The 18,578-nt window shown below is 41.4% G+C and overlaps 1 pseudogene; it reads left to right on the top strand.

The window, feature by feature from the left end:
- The first annotated feature begins 14,214 nt into the window (after window positions 1-14,214).
- On the top strand, window positions 14,215-14,629 carry LOC142428011 (large ribosomal subunit protein eL36 pseudogene; annotated as a pseudogene).
- Window positions 14,630-18,578: the final 3,949 nt, after the last annotated feature.

Genomic DNA, 18,578 nt, shown 5'->3' with positions numbered 1-18,578 from the left:
CCCTTGCCTTCTCCCTTTAGCTTTCTGCTTCGGGGCCCATCGGCCTCGAACAGTCAGAGTTCTCCCTGATCCAGGAGTCTCCTCCAGTTCCCCCCGCACCCAGTCCTTTCCCTACAAGAAGCTGGCCCTCTTGATAATTTGTCAAGTTTCCCTTTACCTGTATCTGTTCCCTTCTCTGTTGAGCATCAGTATAACTAAAAAGCTTGAGCCCACCCCCTGCCCCTTTCCCTTCCAAGGAACCACAAGGTATCTGTTTTCCTATACTGCCCACCTCTAGCAGTGAGGGGCCCTGGATATTTACCACGGGTCTCTGTTGTAAACATAAAAGCCCACTAATTTATTTTAAATAACTGAGGTAATCCAAGAGAAAAAAAATCTCCCAGTGCATTTCTTGAATACCTCTGAAAGGCTTATTGTACTTTCACTCCTTTTAATCCATCAGCCTGTGAAAAACACTTTGGCAGTCCAACTAGCTTCTGTCCTGCAATCTGCCCCTGACATCCAGAAAAAGTTACAGAAACTAGAAACCTTTGCGAGCATGAACATTGGCTAGCTCATAGAAATTACACAAAAAGTCCTTCATAACTGTAACATCAGAGAACAGAACTTTCTGTGTTAGCTGATAAGGCTGCAAGATGTCAAGTAAAAGTTTTACGTACTGATGTCCAAACAACAGCCCACAAGAACCTTCAACAAGATCCCCTTAATCAAGACCAATGTGCATGCTGCCTGCAAACAGACTGGCCACTGAGAAAATAAATGCCCAAGTCACAGACACACTTCTACACCTGTCTCTAGTCTCACGCTATCTGCCTAGAATTCAGACTCGGAATGGGGAGGCTGGGGCTCTGTCTTACTAGGCCCCCGGGGCCCATGGTCACGTATATCGGGGACCAACTGTTCAGTTTCTGGTAGATACTGGAGCTGAACTTTTTGTTCTTAAACAGCTGCATGAAGCCCTCTCTAGCAACACTGTGCAGATTCAAGGAGTGACTGGTCAGGTTAAATAATATCCTTTCTCTACTGCCAGAACTGTAAATCTTAGACATAAGACTTTCTCCCTCATTCCTTGTGGTTCCAGACAGCCCTTACTCTCTGATGGGCCATGACTTTCTGCAAAAGCTCCATACGATCATCTCCTTCTCTGACCCTTCAAGGTGAAGCTCCTTCTGCCTGACCAGCCTGCTTCCCAGCGCATCATCTCTGTTCTCCTGTCTGAAGAATATTGACTTGCTGCTCCTGAGCCAGAGCTACCTCCAGAGTTCAGCCTCCTCGCCTCTACAGTGTGGGCAGAGAACAACCCTGCAGGCCTCAGCACTGCTGAATTCATCGGTATTAAACGGTATCCTATCAGCCTTAGTCCCAGACTGGGAATTAAAAAACATATCAGTCTCCAATTACAAGCTGGCATCCTGTTGTCATGCAAATCTCCCTGGAACACTCCTCTCCACCCTGAGACTGATAATTACTGCCCTGTTCAGAACTTTAAAAAAGTCAACAAAAATTTAGAAGCCCTCCACCCCACAGTGCCTAACCCATATATTTTATTAAGCTTTCTGTTTCCCAGCCACGTCTTCTTCACTGTATTAAACCTAGAGGATGCCTTCTTCTCTACACAACTTCTAGCAGCCAGCCAATCTATTTTGTTTCTGACCCCACAACTCCTGTAACCTTCGTTAACCTGAAGTGGACTCCCTCAAGACTTCAAATTTTGCCTATCTTTTTCAGAGGCCCTCAGCAAGGTTTTAAAGCCTTTCATTTCTACACGCGCTGATCTCTCTCTTCTCTAATATGTAAATGCTTGCTTCTAGCTTCCAGATCATTTGCTAGTTGCTTGAAAGCCACTAAAAACTGATTGCAGCTGCTGCAGGGGAAGGGTATGAAGTCTCCAGTAGGAAGGCCCAGATTCGTGTCAAATAGGCCACCTTCTTGAGATATCTTCTCATGCAAAGTAAGTGTGTGTTAACCTTACCTTGAAAACCAGCCATTCTGCAAACCCCACCTCCACAGACAAAAAGGCAATGCTGGGAATTTCTTGAAGCAAAAGTCGCTGTCTTCCATTGCAGAGGCCACCAAAGCAATGACATGCTGGAAGAAACTGGTAATAGTCTGATTGATGAAGCTACTCAAAATGCAGCTCTGAAGTTGCTGAACCCTCTCATGGTTCCCCTCTATGCCTGCAGCCCCTGATCCTGCCCGACTCGCCCACTTCCTTGGCAAAGAGATCCTGCTAGCTCAGCCACTGCAGGCCCATCCAGGAAAAAATGGTTCAAAAGTGCTCCCAATGAACACCTGTTTCTGCCTATGATTATAACCTCCACCCTAGGAGCTACTAAGTTGCTCCAGCTCCTGTCTTCAACATGCTATGCACCTCATCTCCAAAACTTAGTGGTGTCAGAGACGCAAAGGTGTGTGCCATGTGCCCAAGTAAATGCTCGACAGTGTCTGAGCCCCTCTCTGGGAATCCAGGCCCAGGCAAACATTAAGAACTGGACTTTACTAAGATTAAGCCACTGACTCTTAGGTACAAGTATATGCTACTGTTTTAAGCACTTTTGTGTGTGTGTGGGGTGGGGGGGGGCTAATGCCCTTCCTACTAGGAAAAAACACTTCGTTTGTTACTTCATTCCTTTTCAATGAGATTATTCCTAGGTATAAATTCCAGCTGTATTGGGATCTGACAATGGGCCTCCATTTACCTGCCAGGTCTCATAAGGTCCAACAAAGGCACTTAACGTCAAGTGGAAACTTCACTGTGCCTACCAACCTCAGATCTCTGCATAGGTAGAACACATAAATAGGGCTATTAAGTCCACACTAGCTAAGCTGATTCTGGAACGAGGGGAAAGGTGGCCAGAGCTCCTCCCCCATATAAAAACAAATCCACCCCCTTTTAAATGGTGTTTGGGTGGTTCTCATTCCTGTTGTGTTGACTTAACAGTCCTGCCCTCACTGATGTAACTAAACAATTCTTACTGAAATATCTCCAGTCTCTCCAGCAGGTGCAGTCAAAGGTGTTGGGTCAAGTCCAACCCAGGCTCCTTTTTCCTGTCTCTACTTCTTGTTATCCATTCCAATCCAGTGACTCTCTCTACATCAAAGATTGAGAAGAAAGAACTAAAACTAAGTTGAAAGGAACCTTGTGCCGTCATCTTGACTAATCCAATAGCCTTAAAAGTCTCTGGCCAGCTTTCCTGGATTCATTTCTCCCAGGACAAGCCAGCACCCTCCACAAAATGGAAAGCAGTTTCATCTGTCGACCACTTGAAGATAAGGCTTCAGTAAAATAGGTTCATTCAGCCTATTAAACTTGTTTAGTGTTTGTTTGCTTGTACAAGCCTATTCCAATTTTGTTTTCACCTTAACCTTTTTAAAACAGGATGTATTAGTCTTGGCGCTTTAGAGAAACAACTCCACAGAAGCTCATGTATAATAGAGAGTTTTGTATAAAGGTTAAATGTGCATCAAGGAAACATCCCAACCCAGTGCTGCCCAGGCCCATATGTCCAACATCAATCCACAAAGTCCTCTTCCATCTCACAAAACAGACACAATGATGCCGACTGCAGGAGGAAAGCCAAATCAGTGAAGGTGTAAGCATCTCAGCGCTGGCAGGGGTCTCCACACGGCTTCTCTAGCACCCAGGGCTGCATCGGGGTAGGTCCATGTGGCTTCTCCTTGGGGATGTCTTGCCGGAAGTCAGCCTTGCAAGCTGAAGCAGGGGACTGCTAAAGCAGCTGCACCCTGGTCCGACCACCACAAAACAAGAGACCTGAGAACTAGAAAGGTGAGGCTCACTGAGCCATTTATCCTTCTCCCCTTCAATTAACCCCACATGTGTTTATCAGCCAGGTTGGCACAATAAACTAACTACCTCACAGGACTTCAAATTAAAAACCTCTCAGGAATCCCTAGCCAACCTGCTTTGTTCTGAATAGGTTTCTGTAATGCCTTCTATAATGTTGTTAAACTCGAAATGTAATCCTCTAGCCTTTTCTTTTAGGGCCCATGAACACTCCATCCCAGCATTCACAGCTTTTGAAAACTTTGTCTTCTGTCAGCAATCCCCTTTTTACTTATGTCCTGGAAATTGAAGTGGACATTCAAGATGTAATAACTGGGTCCTTGTGACCTTTTAAGCTGTGTAAATATAAAAGCCTAAAAATATGGACCAAACAATATAGAAGTCCACTCTGCCTGGAAAGAAAAACTCCCTTCTCCCTGTTCCCCAGGAAGCTGCAATTCATTTCTCCTCGATGCCACCAACCCTGCAGCAGCTTCCTGGATTCCCAGGCAAACCTGAGACCCTCGTTTCTAAGTCAGGATAAAACCCTAGAGTGTTGTCTGCTAAGTAAAACTGTCTTTAAGAGTTTTAGAACCTCCCTTTTCCAGAATGTACCCATTTTCTGCTTGGTAATTAAAAAAAACATTTTATTAGGGGCTCATACAACTCTTATCACACTCCATACATGTACATACATCAATTGTATAAAGCACATCTGCACATTCTTTGCCCTAATCATTTTCAAAGTATATGCTCTCCACCTAAGCCCTAAGCATCAGGTCCTCTTTTTTCCCCTCCCTCCTCGCTCCCCCCTATGCTTGGTAATTTATAGATTACCCCAAATGTGTACTTCTAGTAGGCCTGAAGGCTTAAACTTACTATTTCTCTCAAGGCGGGTTCTGTGTTGCCCTGGGGAATCTTGCTGTTGTCATGCCCACTACTCAGGAGCAATAGAAGACCTTTGCAAAAAGTAGGAGACCTATTAGACCAATGCTAAAAAGAAAATCACAGGAATCTTGGTACCATGGACTATTCCATTAGACCATTCGAAGCCTTGATTGACCTCCATGTTAACAACATTCCCAGCCCATTAGTTTTAATACTGTTAGAAATGCTTATTGGTCTGTGCCTCATAAGTTATCTTGCAAACTTTATGCTAAAAGCATATCCAAGTGGTCTGCCTCATAGTGCTTTGAGCACAGTACAGCTCTTTAACCCAGGAGGAAACTGAGTCAAGGACTTGACTCCTTGGCTAAAAAGTGGGGAATATAGTATCCTATCTTAATAAGAGGAACTCCATCTTGTTTCAAACTGTCTTTAATCCCTACTAGCATTGAGCACCTCTTCTCCTGTCCCTCTCCCAGCTCTCCCAACAAGACCTGGACTCTTCCAATATGTCTCCAAGCCCTGCCCGATTAACAAGAAATGTACACTATCTTGTAAGACCTTGAATTAGCACCTGCAGCTGTGCTCTTCTCCCCAATCCCATTACCCTGTCAACCTGATAAGAATGTAACAGATAGAATATCCCTCCCCTTGAGCCAGCCCTTATGTTGAACTATAAAATGTTTGGGATTTTTTTTTTTTTGTTCTGGATCCAGAGGTTTCCAGGTACTAGCCTACTGTGGGCCTAGCTGTTTAATAAAGACTTTAATTATTAATATAGTGGTGTGATCGATCTCACCCGTTTACACTTGTTAGGGTAGGAGCTGTTTTTCATAGACAGGTATAGCTTTTAGGGTCCACTTGCTTGTTGGGGTTAGGGTTGTTAGTTGGGGGCAGAGTTGTTAGTGACAGGGATTATATGTTAGGTTCATGGTTGTTTGTTAGGGTAGAGGTTGTTTCTTAGGGACAGATGTTTGGTAGGGTAGAAATTGTTAAGGTCGAAGTTGTTTGTCAGGGTCAAGATTGTTAGGGTTGGGGTTGTTTGTTAGTGACAGGTGTGTGTTAGGGTCGGGTTTACTTGTTACGTTTGGGGTTGTTTGGTAGGATCCTGCTGTTAGTGATGTACAGGTATTTCTTGTTAGGGTAGGAGTTGTTTGTCAGACACAGTTGTTGATGTTAGGGTCCAAGTTGCTTGTTAGGTTTGGATTTGTTGGATAGGCACATGGTTTTTTGTTAGGGTTCATTGTTGTTTATTGGTGGTCCAGATTTTTGTTAGGGTCAGAGTTGTTTGTTAGGGTAATAGTTGTTAATTTTGGAGTTGTTTTTCAAGAACAGGGTTGTTTGTTAGACTTAGTGTTGTTTATTAGAGACAGGTGTTATTTGTTAGAATTGGTTTTGTTTGCTAATAGAAGGGTTGTTTATCAGGGTCAGATCTGTTTGATAGGTTTAAGGTTATTTGTTAGGATTGGGCTTGTTTGTTAGGTGTCTCGTAGGTAGGTAGGTGTTGTTTGGGTTGTTTTTTTTCTTAGGTTCAGAGTTGTTTGTTAAACATTGAACTGTTTGTCAGGGTGGGGCGGGGTTGTCTGTTAGGAACAGGTGTTGTTTTTTCGGGTTGAGGTTGTTTGGGTTGGAGTTGTTTAATAGAGACGGGTGTTAGTTAGGGTCTGGATTGTTTGCTAAGGTTGAGGTTGTTTGTTAGGGGAGGTTGTTAGATAGGGTTGGGGATTTTAAGGTTAGAGTTGTTTGTTAGAGACAAATGTTGTGTGTTAAGTTTGAAGTTGTTTGTTAGGTTTGGGGTTGTTATGAACAAATATGTTTTGGATCATAGTTTTTTCTTAGGGCTGGTGTTATTTTCTAGGGCAAGGATGGTTTGTGTTGCTTATTAGATTTGGGCTTATTTGTTGGATTTTGGGATATTTGTTAGTGTTGGAGTTGTTTTATAGAGACAGGTGCTTTTAAGGTTGCGTTTCTTGTTAGGGTTGGAGTAGGTTCTTGGGATCAGGGTTGTTTATAAAAGTTGGAGTTGTCTGTCAGAGTCAGGATTGTGCGTTAGGGTCAGGATTGGTTGTTAGAACAGATGTTTGTTAGAGACAGGTGTTGTTTGATAGGGGAGGAGTTGTTTGTCAGTGTCAGTGTTTTTAGGTACAGGTAGTGTGTATTTGGGTTGAGGTTGTTAGGTCTGGGGTTGTTAAGGTTGTTTTTAAAATTTCAAGGATAAGTATTACTTGTTAGGCTAGGGGTTGTTTGTTGCAGTCAGAGTTTGTTAGTATCAGGATTGTATATAGGGTCAGACTTGTTACATAGGAACAGTTGCTGTTTCTGAGAGTCGGGGTAGTTTGTTAGGGTTGGAATTGTTTGACATGGTATGGTTGTTTGTTAGACACAGATGCTGTTTGTTAGGGTTGAGGTTGTTTGATAGAGACAGATGTTTGCCAGGGTTGGGGGTCATTTGATACAATCAGTTGTTTGTTAGGGAGATGTTTGTTTTATCAGGTTTGTTAGGTTAATGGATGTTTGTTATGGCTCAGGTTAAGTTTAGAGTTAGGGTTACATTGAAGATTAACTTTAGGGTTAATGTTAGGGGTAGGGGTAGGCTTAGGTTAGTGTAAGAGTTAAGGTTAGAGGAGGATTGAAAGTTAGGGATAGGAGGAGGATTAGGGTTAGGATTTGGGTTAGTTTCATATTTAGGGGCAGGAGTAGTGTTAGGGTTAAGGTTAGGATTATGATTAGAGTTAGGGTTAGGATTGGGGTTCTTTTAGGTCCAGTGACTGTATTCTTTTTACCTTCTTTTGCTGCTTCCTGCATCATTCAATATTTTGCCCATAGAATCTTTCAATATTGCAACTTGAGACTTGAATTTTTTCTTGAGCTCTTTCATTTTAAGTTCTGAATGTATTCTTCCTTCTTGGTTCTCTAACTCTTGATCTTTGCACACTTTATTATATTTTTACTTTGTCTTCTTGAGCTTCTCTTTGAAATTTTTTGCTCACCTCTTTGTCTTCATCATTTCTTTCATTTGCCTTAGCTATGCTATGATTAAGAGCAAATTTCAGAGTCTCCGCAGGCATCCCCTTTTCCATTTTGCCTGTCTTTTTAATGGCTTTTGCTTTCTTCATATATGTCCTGGATGTCCTCCCACAGCTCATTAGATCTTCTGTCATTAGTGTTCAATGCATCAAATCTGTTCTTGAAATAGTCTCAAAATTTAGTGGTATATACTCAAGGTCATACTTGGCTCTTGTGGACATATTTTCATTTTCTTCAGCATTAGCCTTAATTTACATATGAGCAATGCCATTTGTGTTGTGGAAAAGCGGTATCTGTGATGAAGTTGTTAGTCTCGCAAAATTCTATCATATGATCTCTAACTGTGTTTTTCATCAACAAGGCCTATGTTCCAAATCTGTTCCAATCATTTTCAATGCATCTTGATTTCATGTTTGATCTATGTCAGACTGAAGACATTATAACTCTAGGGCCACCTAGTTTTACTGGCTGGTGAATTACTTTGCATAATGATTGTACTGATGAGATTTCATTGTATGCAGGTAGATGTTATCTTATCACACATAGCATTGTACTTCAAGATAGATCTTGAAATGTCCTTTGTAAGGATGAATGCAGTCATTCGTCATGAATCTGTCATTCCTGGCATACTGAACCATAGGACTGCCTGATTCTAATTGGCCATACCAGTCTATTTAAGCTCATTAACGTGTAGAGTATCCATCTTATTTGTCCCATTTCATTTTTGATGACTTCCAATTTTCCTACAATCATACATTCCAGATTATAATTATTTATAGATATTTTCAGCCATTTTTTCTCATTTTGGTCATGAATATAGCATGCCTTTATGCTTTGCTTTCATAATGCATTACAATAGCCAGCTCTCTTTTTAAGGTTAAATTTGCTGTTTTATTTTTTAATGATACAATTAAATATTTAAGCAATATTGAACAGTAGTCAATAGCAAACATATTACTTTGTAAGTTAATGAAGAAGAGTGCATCCATAATTTTAATTTCAAGAGGTCTCATAGGTACAAATGGAAGAGTCAAATTTTCAGGTACTAGGTTTTGAATGTTACCATTAAATATACTGTCACCATGGGAACTTGTATTCTTTAAGCAGGAAAAAAAAAAAAGCTTCTCTGAAATCTCTAGTTCTCAGGAGCACTTTTTCTTCAGGCAAAAAGACTCACATTCCCCTGCTTGGCAGATTATTGATTAAGGCATAAAGCATTGGTTCTCAACCTTCCTGATGCTGCGACCCTTTAATACATTTCCTCGTGTTGTGGTGACCCCCCAAAATAAAATTATTTTCGCTGCAACTTCATAACTGTAATTTTGCTACTGTTATAAATCGGGTGACAAAAGGGTTGTTTGACCCCCAAAGGGGTCGTGACCCACAGGTTGAGAACCGCTGCCATAAAGTAATAAAGTATGTTGTTATTGTTTACGGCTAATAAAAAGGTTTACGTCTTTAACATTTGTTACTAGCCTATTTTGAGTTGTTTTTAGAAACAAAATGAGGTCTTTGGTTACTTACAGATTATCCTAAATAAATTGGAAGTTTCCATTTCTTTGTGTTTTGAGTATTTTTAACAGTTGCCTTAAATCTTTTTCATGTTCGATAATTCTCTAGAAATATATGTGCAAAACCCGAATAAACTTATTAAAATGTGTCCACCATCACTAGTCACCAAGGAATGCAAAGTAAAATCACAATGAAATAACATCACACATTCATCAGAATTGACTTTTTTTTAATGACATCAAGTGTTGGATAGTGTCCTAGGCTGGGTTCCCTATTGTTTGTTTGTTAGGTGTCCTTGATTTGGTTCCAAGTCATAGCAACCTATATATGACCGAATTAAACACTGCCCATCCTGTACCATCTTCACACTGTGATGCTTTAGCCCTTTATTCCAGTCATTGTGTCAATCCACTTCATTAACAGCTTTCTTCTTTTTAGTGGAACCTAGACGTTACTAAGCTGAGAGACCTAAAGAAGAAAAATTCAAGCCTTGCGTTTCAATATTGAAGGATTCTATGGGCAACATATTGAACAATACCAAAAGTAATTGGTCACCATTCAAATATTTTAACAGGTAGCATATGATCAAGACTGTGGTCTCTGGCAACATATGTACAGGTATGTCCAGAGCCATGAGGCCCAGCCATTGTCTTGATCTTTGGTGCCCGCGCCTTGTAAATTTCTATTTTGCCATATACTAGTGCTATCTGTTTCCTTTCAGAGAAGGGGCTGACAGTTTGTTTTTGACAACCTTCCACTCACAGGAAGCTGCTCGCTTCACGGTTTCTCACTTGGGAACACTTTGTTACTGTCTCTTGCTTAAGCGCCTATATCCTGCTTTCCCTTGATTGGGTAAAAGATTGTCTTCGCCCTATTTACATATCTAGCGCCTGCACTTGATTTGCATAACATGATGTCACTCCGAGTACCTGGTTGAAGACTGTAAGCCGTTACTGACGTCATGGGCAAGGCGCACTCCCCCGAACTCCCTGATTGGTCCATCTCCAAAGTGGCCTAATTTACATGTGCGATGGGTGTTTCCCTTTCCCTGGCCCATATAAGCTGTAGCCTTTTACTCAATAAACGAGACTTGATCAGGCTACTGTCTTGTCTCCATTTCTCGTGTCTCTTGTCTCCTCAATTCCCACTCCCTCCTCCAGGGTCCGAGTTGAAGTTCCCGCAGGTCGGGACACAGATATGCTTGATACAATTGATGTATGGAATGTTATAAAAGCTGTAAGATCCCCCAATATAATGATTTTTTTAAAGGGTAAGAAAAATATTATAAAGTCAACTTGAAGTTAAAAAAAGTCTGATCTTGAAAACACACACACACAGACTGTGTTCTCTAGAAGCAAAATTAATGACCCTTTTATATAGAGGGAACAATTTCTTTCAAAGACATGACGTATTTTTGGTTAAAAAGCATACATTCCCAAACTTATTTGACCAACTACCCCCTTTTTAGAAAAAAATTACTGAGCCCTCCAGCAATTAAATTTTTTTGTATTACAGCCCATGATCCAGGATAAAGTATAAGTGACTGCCTTTGTAGCCTCCCTGGATTGTTCCATCACCGTCAAGGGGCAGTATTGCCCACTTTGGGAAATACTGTTGTAGACACTGGAAAATCCCATAGCTGCAGATCAGATGTGTTTCAGGTAGAAAAACACCCCCAATTTATATATCTTTTATAGAGACCATTTTATTAAGTCTTATCACTCCTGTTGAGTCAATGCTGACTCATATCAACCCCCTGTAGGTTTTGGAGACTGTAACTGTTTATGACCATAGAAGACCCAGTCTTTTTCCCATGGGATGCTGGTGGTTTTGAACTGTCACCCAATGCATAGTCACAACACCATTCGGGATCCTTATTAAGTCTTAAACAGGAAAAATACAATATGAAGACAATTCCTCTGAGTGAGGGAATACATCAGAATGAGGCTATAATGACGCCAGTGGGTTCATGGACACATAACTTATCATTGAAGGTTGAGAACAAAAGAAAATTTTCACAAACCATGATAGTAGCAGATCAATTAATCACAGCCAAAGCAGGAAAGGGACCATTATGTGGGATACACACACTGGCATATATTAGAAAAGCTTGCAGGATTGGTTCTGGGCCTCTCCAACCATAATAGTCAAGGGTATGATTCATGATCATGGGACCTTGTTATTACAATTTCCATCAAGGGCACACTCAGATAAGCCCCTGAAGGCAAGACGACCTCTCTGGGATAGCCAGGGTAGTTACAGCAATACACTCTACCTGTTGGGCAAAGCTTTTTACATTTCCAGTCAATGTCAAAAATAATTAAATGGCTAGAAAGAATTAAATGGAGTCTGAATGTATATGGAGACTCAAAATGGATTCAGAGCTCTCAATGTAAACCATAGCTTTCCTCAAACTTTTTACTCAAACTTTAAGATCTAATACCGATGTCAGGTTAGTTTCTCCTGATCCATATAGTTGCAGGAACTGGTGAAAGACCAGTAAATTAGATAATAGGCTGTTGCCTGTGGAAGTCAGTGAATTAAGGTCAGCAAGCAATCTTTCGGGCTACTGGTTCAAGTGCAAAGAATTGAAGTTCAGATGATAAAAGCCAGATGTAAAATCTATGAGCAAAAGGTTAGTGATACTTAACAGACATTCATAAACATTGGATGCAGGCCACACCCTGGAGGAAACCTTTCAAATGACTGGCTGCTCATAGCAGATTTCATTATATATAAGTGATTATATCAGATCTCATTGTGAAGGATAACTACATCATTATATAACAAGCATAGAAGAAATTCATGGACCAGCCAAATTGACACAGTACTGATGATGGAGGGCACAAATAGGTACAAACACATTAAAAATTCTTTTATTGCTATAATTAAACACGCTAAATATATATTTGCTTTCATGCAGAAATTCTAGTAATTTGGAAGAGATAAGAAGCACACTGGTGGTAGTAATGATAAGTTGAAAATACTCAAAACTCAAATAAATGAAAATAAAAGATTTCCTTTGAGCAGTTGTCCTATTAGCATGTATGAAGACTATTATAATTAAAAGGAGAGAGAGAGAGAAATAGCTCCAAATAGGCTACTTACAATGAATGAGGTCAATAAAGAGGAGGATGAAGACTAGAATAGCAAACCATTGGCTAATCTTAACACCCCCTCCCCTTTTACTGATCGCAGATCAACTGATTGCAGATTACTAGATGATCTCTGGTCTGGCAGCTAAAAATTTGGTCCTTGATTCAACTGGAGCACTGGTTGCACTGTCAGGCAAATGCTGGAGAGTAAACCACAAGGTGAGCAGTTCAAACCCACCAGCCAGCTCCATGGAAGAAAAATGATGCTATCTCTTCACATAAAAATTTGCAGCCTTAGAAACTTAAGAGTCACTCTGAACTAGAATCAAGTCAGTGACTGTGGACTAGACCGACCTACAGTCCTGGAACCTTTGAAATTTACATAAATCTAAAACTTTTTTCAGGTGAAAAGATGAGGCTTTCCACTCCAGTAAAGATCTACAGTGTCAGAAACCCACAGCATCTGCTCTACTCTTTCCTATAGGGTCGTCCATGAGTTGGAATCAACTCGATGGCCGTGATTTTGTTTTGTTGTTGAAAGTCATTTTCATTAAACCATGAAGAAATGGTTCTGCTATTCACTGCTCTTCAAATGGGAATGGTGTACGTAGGGTGGGAGTCAATAAGTAACTGGGTTTTGTTGTTGTTGTTGTGTTGTTTTCCTCTTTTTTTTTAATTTTAACAATTTATTAGGGGCTCATCCAATTCTTATCACAGTTCATACATATACATACATCAATTGTATAAAGCACATCTGTACAGTCTTTGCCCTAATCATTTTTTCTCCTCTTTTATTTTTTTACATTTTATTAGGGACTCATACAACTCTTATCACCATCCATACATATACATACATCAATTGTATAAAGCACATCCATACATTCCCTGCCCCAATCATTCTCAAGGCATTTGCTCTCCACTTAAGCCCCTTGCATCAGGTCTTCCTTTTTTTTTCCCCCTCCTTCCCCTTTCCCCCCTCCCTCATGTGCCCTTGGTAATTTATACCTCATTATTTTGTCATTCTTGCCCTATCCGGAGTCTCCCTTCCCCCCTTCTCTGCTGTCCCTCTCCCAGGGAAGAGGTCACATGTGGATCCTTGTAATCAGTTCCCCCTTTCCAACCCACTCACCCTCCACTCTTCCAGCATCGTCCCTCACACCCTTGGTCCTGAAGGTATCATCCACCATGGATTCCCTGTACCTCCAGCCCTCATATGTACCAGTGTACAGCCTCTGTCCTATCCAGCCCTGCAAGGTAGAATTCGGATCATGGTAGTTGGGGGGAGGAAGCATCCAGGATCTGGGGGAAAGCTGTGTTCTTCATCGGTACTACCTCGCACCCTAATTAACCCATCTCCTCTCCTAAACGCCTCAAGGACACTGAAGCCACACACAGGATTAATTTGGGACCACGAATTTTTAGGTTCATAGATAAGAAAATGCTCTTGAAATAAATATAAATTATTTTTAACTTAAAAATTTATTGCACAAACCAATACCATCTATTCTACTCAAGCCAACTGAATGAAGGAATTCAATTCAAATATAATCCACTTGGGTTCTGATGCCAACTGCTCATGCAGTACTTCTTCAAGTACTGCATGAAATTAAAATATACAACTGTATCCAGACTGCCAAATCCAACCAAGATTCCAGAAACTTGCTGCAAGCTTTGCACTCCCTAGATAGGCCACACCTCTGACCTGTGAGCTACAAATTCAGGGGTTTCCCACAAACCCCTCAGGATGCAAGTTCCCAGGTCCCGCTGGGTCTGAACTGTTGGATTCCATTATTTCCTCCGGTTTTGATAAATTACTGAAATAACTTACAGAATTCATGGGAAACTGAAGGAGCTTTAAAAAAATCTAGATGGGGTGTCTGGCCGAGAGTAGATATCCCAGAGTTCCGCGCGGCCCCTACCTTCCGCTGCGGCACCCACCGAAGAGTCGCAGCCATGGCTGTGCGCTACCCTATGGCCGTGGGCCTCGACAAGGGCCACAAGGTGACCAAGAACGTGAGCAAGCCGAGGCACACCCGCCGCCGCGGGCGCCTCACCAAGCACACCAAGTTCGCGCGGGACATGATCCGGGAGGTGTGCGGCTTCGCACCCTACGAGCGAAGGGCCATGGAGCTGCTCAAGGTCTCCAAGGGCAAGCGGGCACTGAAGTTCATCAAGAAGCGGGTGGGCACACATATCCGGGCCAAGAGGAAGAGAGAGGAGCTGAGCAACGTGCTGGCCGCCATGAGGAAGGCCGCTGCCAAGAAGGACTGAGTGCCGTGCCCCCTTCTCCCCACCCCCAAAATAAAGTCTTTCCAGAAACTGAAAAAAAAAATCTAGATGGTTGGCATGTCTTAGAGCAAAATCACAATCTGTTTAAAGAAAAAGCAAGAGACATTAAGGGACAGAGTAATGCACGAATCTGGGTTGAACAGAGCAAGCAGGCAGTTACAAATGCTCTCCCAATCAGAGGTCTCGCAGGATTTAAACATGAAATATCAGAACCTACCAGTAAATATTATTATCTAGAGCAAAGTAAGTTCTTCTGATTGGCTCTTTTTGGCGCATTACTCTCAGGCAAGCTCCTTATGTATCTTTCTGTATACTAGTTAATCTAGTCTCAAGTACCTTCTTCTTGAGATAAATCTGACCCTCCCATGTTAACCAATCAATAGTCATGGGCCATCTTTTCACAAACGGAAGCAGAGCCTAGGACAAAATGGAGCCCTGTGTAAGCAATTTTATTCCGGCCAAGTACCCTAGACTTTGGAAGGCCCTTATGTGGGCATTCTAAAGGGGAAACTGAGGAACAGGGAGGAAGACGGACATGACAGGACAAGGGAGAGCAGAAACAGAAATAGCTCTATTAGGTGAGGGGAGCTCCCGGACAAGGTTCAGTGACTTAGGCCAACAGGTCAGGGAAGTCGTACTCAGCAGCTGGGGCGCGGGCTTTTGAAAGGGGTGGTTTGGAATGTAGGGCAATTAGCATATGGGGTCTGGAAGCCAGTGGTAGAATTGCTTGTTAACGCCTTGTGGCTTCCTTCGAACCTGGAACATCTGGTTTCACTGGTTATCTTATCTGGCACCAGCTGCTGCTGACCTTTGGGATATGCAGGGAAGCACGACAGGGCCCGGACCTGCTTCGGCTTAGTCCAAATGAGGGCTGCCTAGTTCAGACCCAACCCAAACATTCCAAACTTCCTAATATTGGTAATGTGGCGATGTTTTCTGTCTTAACTACTTCTTGTTGAGATAGGGTGAAGAAGGGGATTAAGAGTTGGAAGTTGGGGGGAATGCCATAAAATTAGGAATTGCCAAGATATTGAGATTAGAGTGTTTGATAGTGTATCATTCATTCACTCAATCAGTATTTTTTTTTTGAGTACTTACTACGTACCTGAGTTATGGTGGTGCTGTGGGTTATGTATGTATTGGGCAGCTAACTACAAGGTAGTAGGTTTGAACCCACTAACCTTCTCTGCAGGAGAATGATGAGAATGTCTGTTACCATATGTATTTACAGTTTCAGAAACCCTAAGAGCAGTTTTACTCTATCCTACAGTCGCTATGAGTTGGAATTAGAATCAACTTTATGGTAGAGGTTTTGTTTTAGAGATTTACTCTGGGTCAGGTTCTGTATTTCTGTATCGAGTACTGATATTATCATAAACATAAAAGACAAAGTCCTGGGCTTTGTTTTTGTCTACCTTCCCAACTTATAAACAGATACATGTCCTATTAAGAAAAAGAAAAAGCAGAGTAAAGAGCAGAGTGGTAGAGCCTGCTAATTAAAGCTTAAAGAAGATGGGGAAGACTTCTTTAGGAAAATATCATTTAAACAGAGATTGAATTTTGAAAGAGGTTAGCTAAACACACCAGGCAAAAAACCAGCACAGCACAAAGACTCTGAAGTGGGAATGTGTTTGGGTTTTTAAGTGGACAGGAAGGAAGCCATTCTGGCCAGAAGTCATTAAATGGGAGCATCCTACAAAATAGCTAGAGATATTGCAAGAGGCCAGGACATACAGGGCCTGTATGCTGTGGGATTTGGCTTTTATTCCAAATGCGAAGCAGGAAAGAAACAGGATCAAGCTATCATTTGAAAGGAACCCTGACAGGTAGGTAGAACTTAGGATGTGTTGTTAGTTTCTGTTGAGTCAGTTGTGAATCATAAGTCCCCCAAGTGTGCAGATCAGAACTGCACTCCAGAGAGTTTTCAAGACTGTGACCTTTGGGAAGCAGATCGCCAGGCGTTTCTTCAAAGGAACTTCTTATTTGTAGGTGAGCGCTTAATTGTTTGCACTGCTCAGAGATTCCTACTACTATATCCAAAAGCTCACTTCCATCAAGATGTTTCCGACTGAGAGTTGGCTATATAGGACAGAGTAGAACTATGCTTGTGGATTTCTGAGATTGTAAATCTTTACTGGAATAGAAAGATTTCTCTATCTTTCTTCGTCAGAGCAGTTGGCGGTTTTGAGCTGATCATCTTATAGTTAGCATCATGCATAACCAACGCACTATGCCTAAAACCAATCCACTGCTATTGAATTGATTTTGACTCATAAGGATCCTATTGGACAGAGTAAGATGCTTCCTAGGATTTCCTAGGCTGCAAATCTATACTGAAGCAAACAGCCTCATTTTTTCTCCCGAGGAAAGCTAGTGAATCTGAACTACCAACTTTTTGGTTAGCAGCCTAACAAGGCTCCTTCTCATAGTTTAGGTGAAATTATTATGCCTTCATTAGCATCTAAGTGGTCCAATATAGTAGCATTTTGAAAATATGACCAAGGAGAAGGATCAGAAGACTTTAGGCTGAGTGTATAGGATAAAAGACAGTGCCATTTACTGAGAGAAGGAATGCTGAGACAGATGTGCACAGTGTGCATGTTTGGTGGGGGGAAATAAACATAAATATTCATTTTGTATATGCTTATTATAAATTCAAATAGAGATAGAGTATAGTCCTATAAGATATAGTTGAAATACTAGTTTGAGTTCAGAGGAAAGCAAGAGACTAGAGAAGGGATTTAAGGCTTTCACTGACCACCATTTATGGAATTAGACGTGGGAATAGCTATGAAAAGGGAAGCAAGGCCTGAGCTGGCGGGCACTAGAACTCTTATGAAGTCACCTAGGGGAGAAAGATCTTGCAAAAACAGAAGATTCAATCAGTGAAGTAAAAGGAACTCTAGAAGTATGCCATGCACCCGCTTCCATCTAGTTAATTCCAACTTTTAGTGGCGCTATGTGGGAATTCCAAGGGCTGTGCAGCATCATCTTCAGCAAAAGTTTACTTGTATTCGATATTAATGATATAGTTCTATAACTTTCATATTCTTTGGAATGGGTCTCTTCCAGTCCATTGGCCAGGTCTCCTACATTTCTTGACATAGATGAGGGCCAAGGGGAGTGAGGGTTTTCAGTGCTTCATCAGCTTGCTGAAACATTTCCCGGAGTCTTGCTTTGGCGAGTGCCTTCAGTGCCGCTTGAACTTCTTCCTTCTTTGCCTTTAGTTCCTGACCATCTGCCAGCTCTTGAAATGACTGAATGTTGTCTAGTTACTTTAGCGACTCGGTATTTCATTCATCATCTTCTTGAAAAAAGAAAGTTTCTTGGTGTTAGCTTTTCTCAGAAAAAAAAGAAGTTTTATTGACATATACTTCACATATCATATGGGTTAATCATTTAATCATATTAAGAGATTTGTGCAACCATCACTACAATCGACTGGAACATTTTCTTGTGATACGTATTGTTATTAGCTCTCCAATTCCCTCCTGTCATGCCCCCAGGCTGTAATAAATCCAGTTACTATCTCTGTAAAGCTATCTCTCCTGGATTTCGGATATACAAAAATCATAGGAAACAAACAAAAACAATGACTAGACAAAATAGAAAAACCTGAATAAAAAAAGCAGAAAATACTAACAACTGAAACAACTTTAAAATGAGTCAAAATGGAGATCACATGACAAGGCATTGCATTTTAATTTACTTATATCTGCCGTAATCAACTTTATAGTGCTCTGTCTGATCCTTCCATCTTCTTTTGATATGTCTGCACTGTTCAATATTTTGCTTGGTAACGCAAATGGGCAGAAAAATAGAAAACCCGTAAGGAGATAGGTTGACACAGTGGTTGCAACAATGGGCTCAAATATAACAATTGTGAGGATGGTATAGGCCCCAAGCAGCGTTTCCAAGACCTGGCATGGTTTCCTTCTGTTGTACAGAGTGTCACTATGCGTTGGAACGGCCTCTTCTGCACTTAA

The sequence above is a fragment of the Tenrec ecaudatus genome, chromosome 15 (genome assembly GCF_050624435.1).
Source record: "Tenrec ecaudatus isolate mTenEca1 chromosome 15, mTenEca1.hap1, whole genome shotgun sequence".
In the NCBI taxonomy this organism is placed as follows: Eukaryota; Metazoa; Chordata; class Mammalia; order Afrosoricida; family Tenrecidae; genus Tenrec; species Tenrec ecaudatus.
The sequence above is the reverse complement of the archived record's forward strand: the minus strand, read 5'-3'. Positions and strand labels throughout refer to the sequence as shown.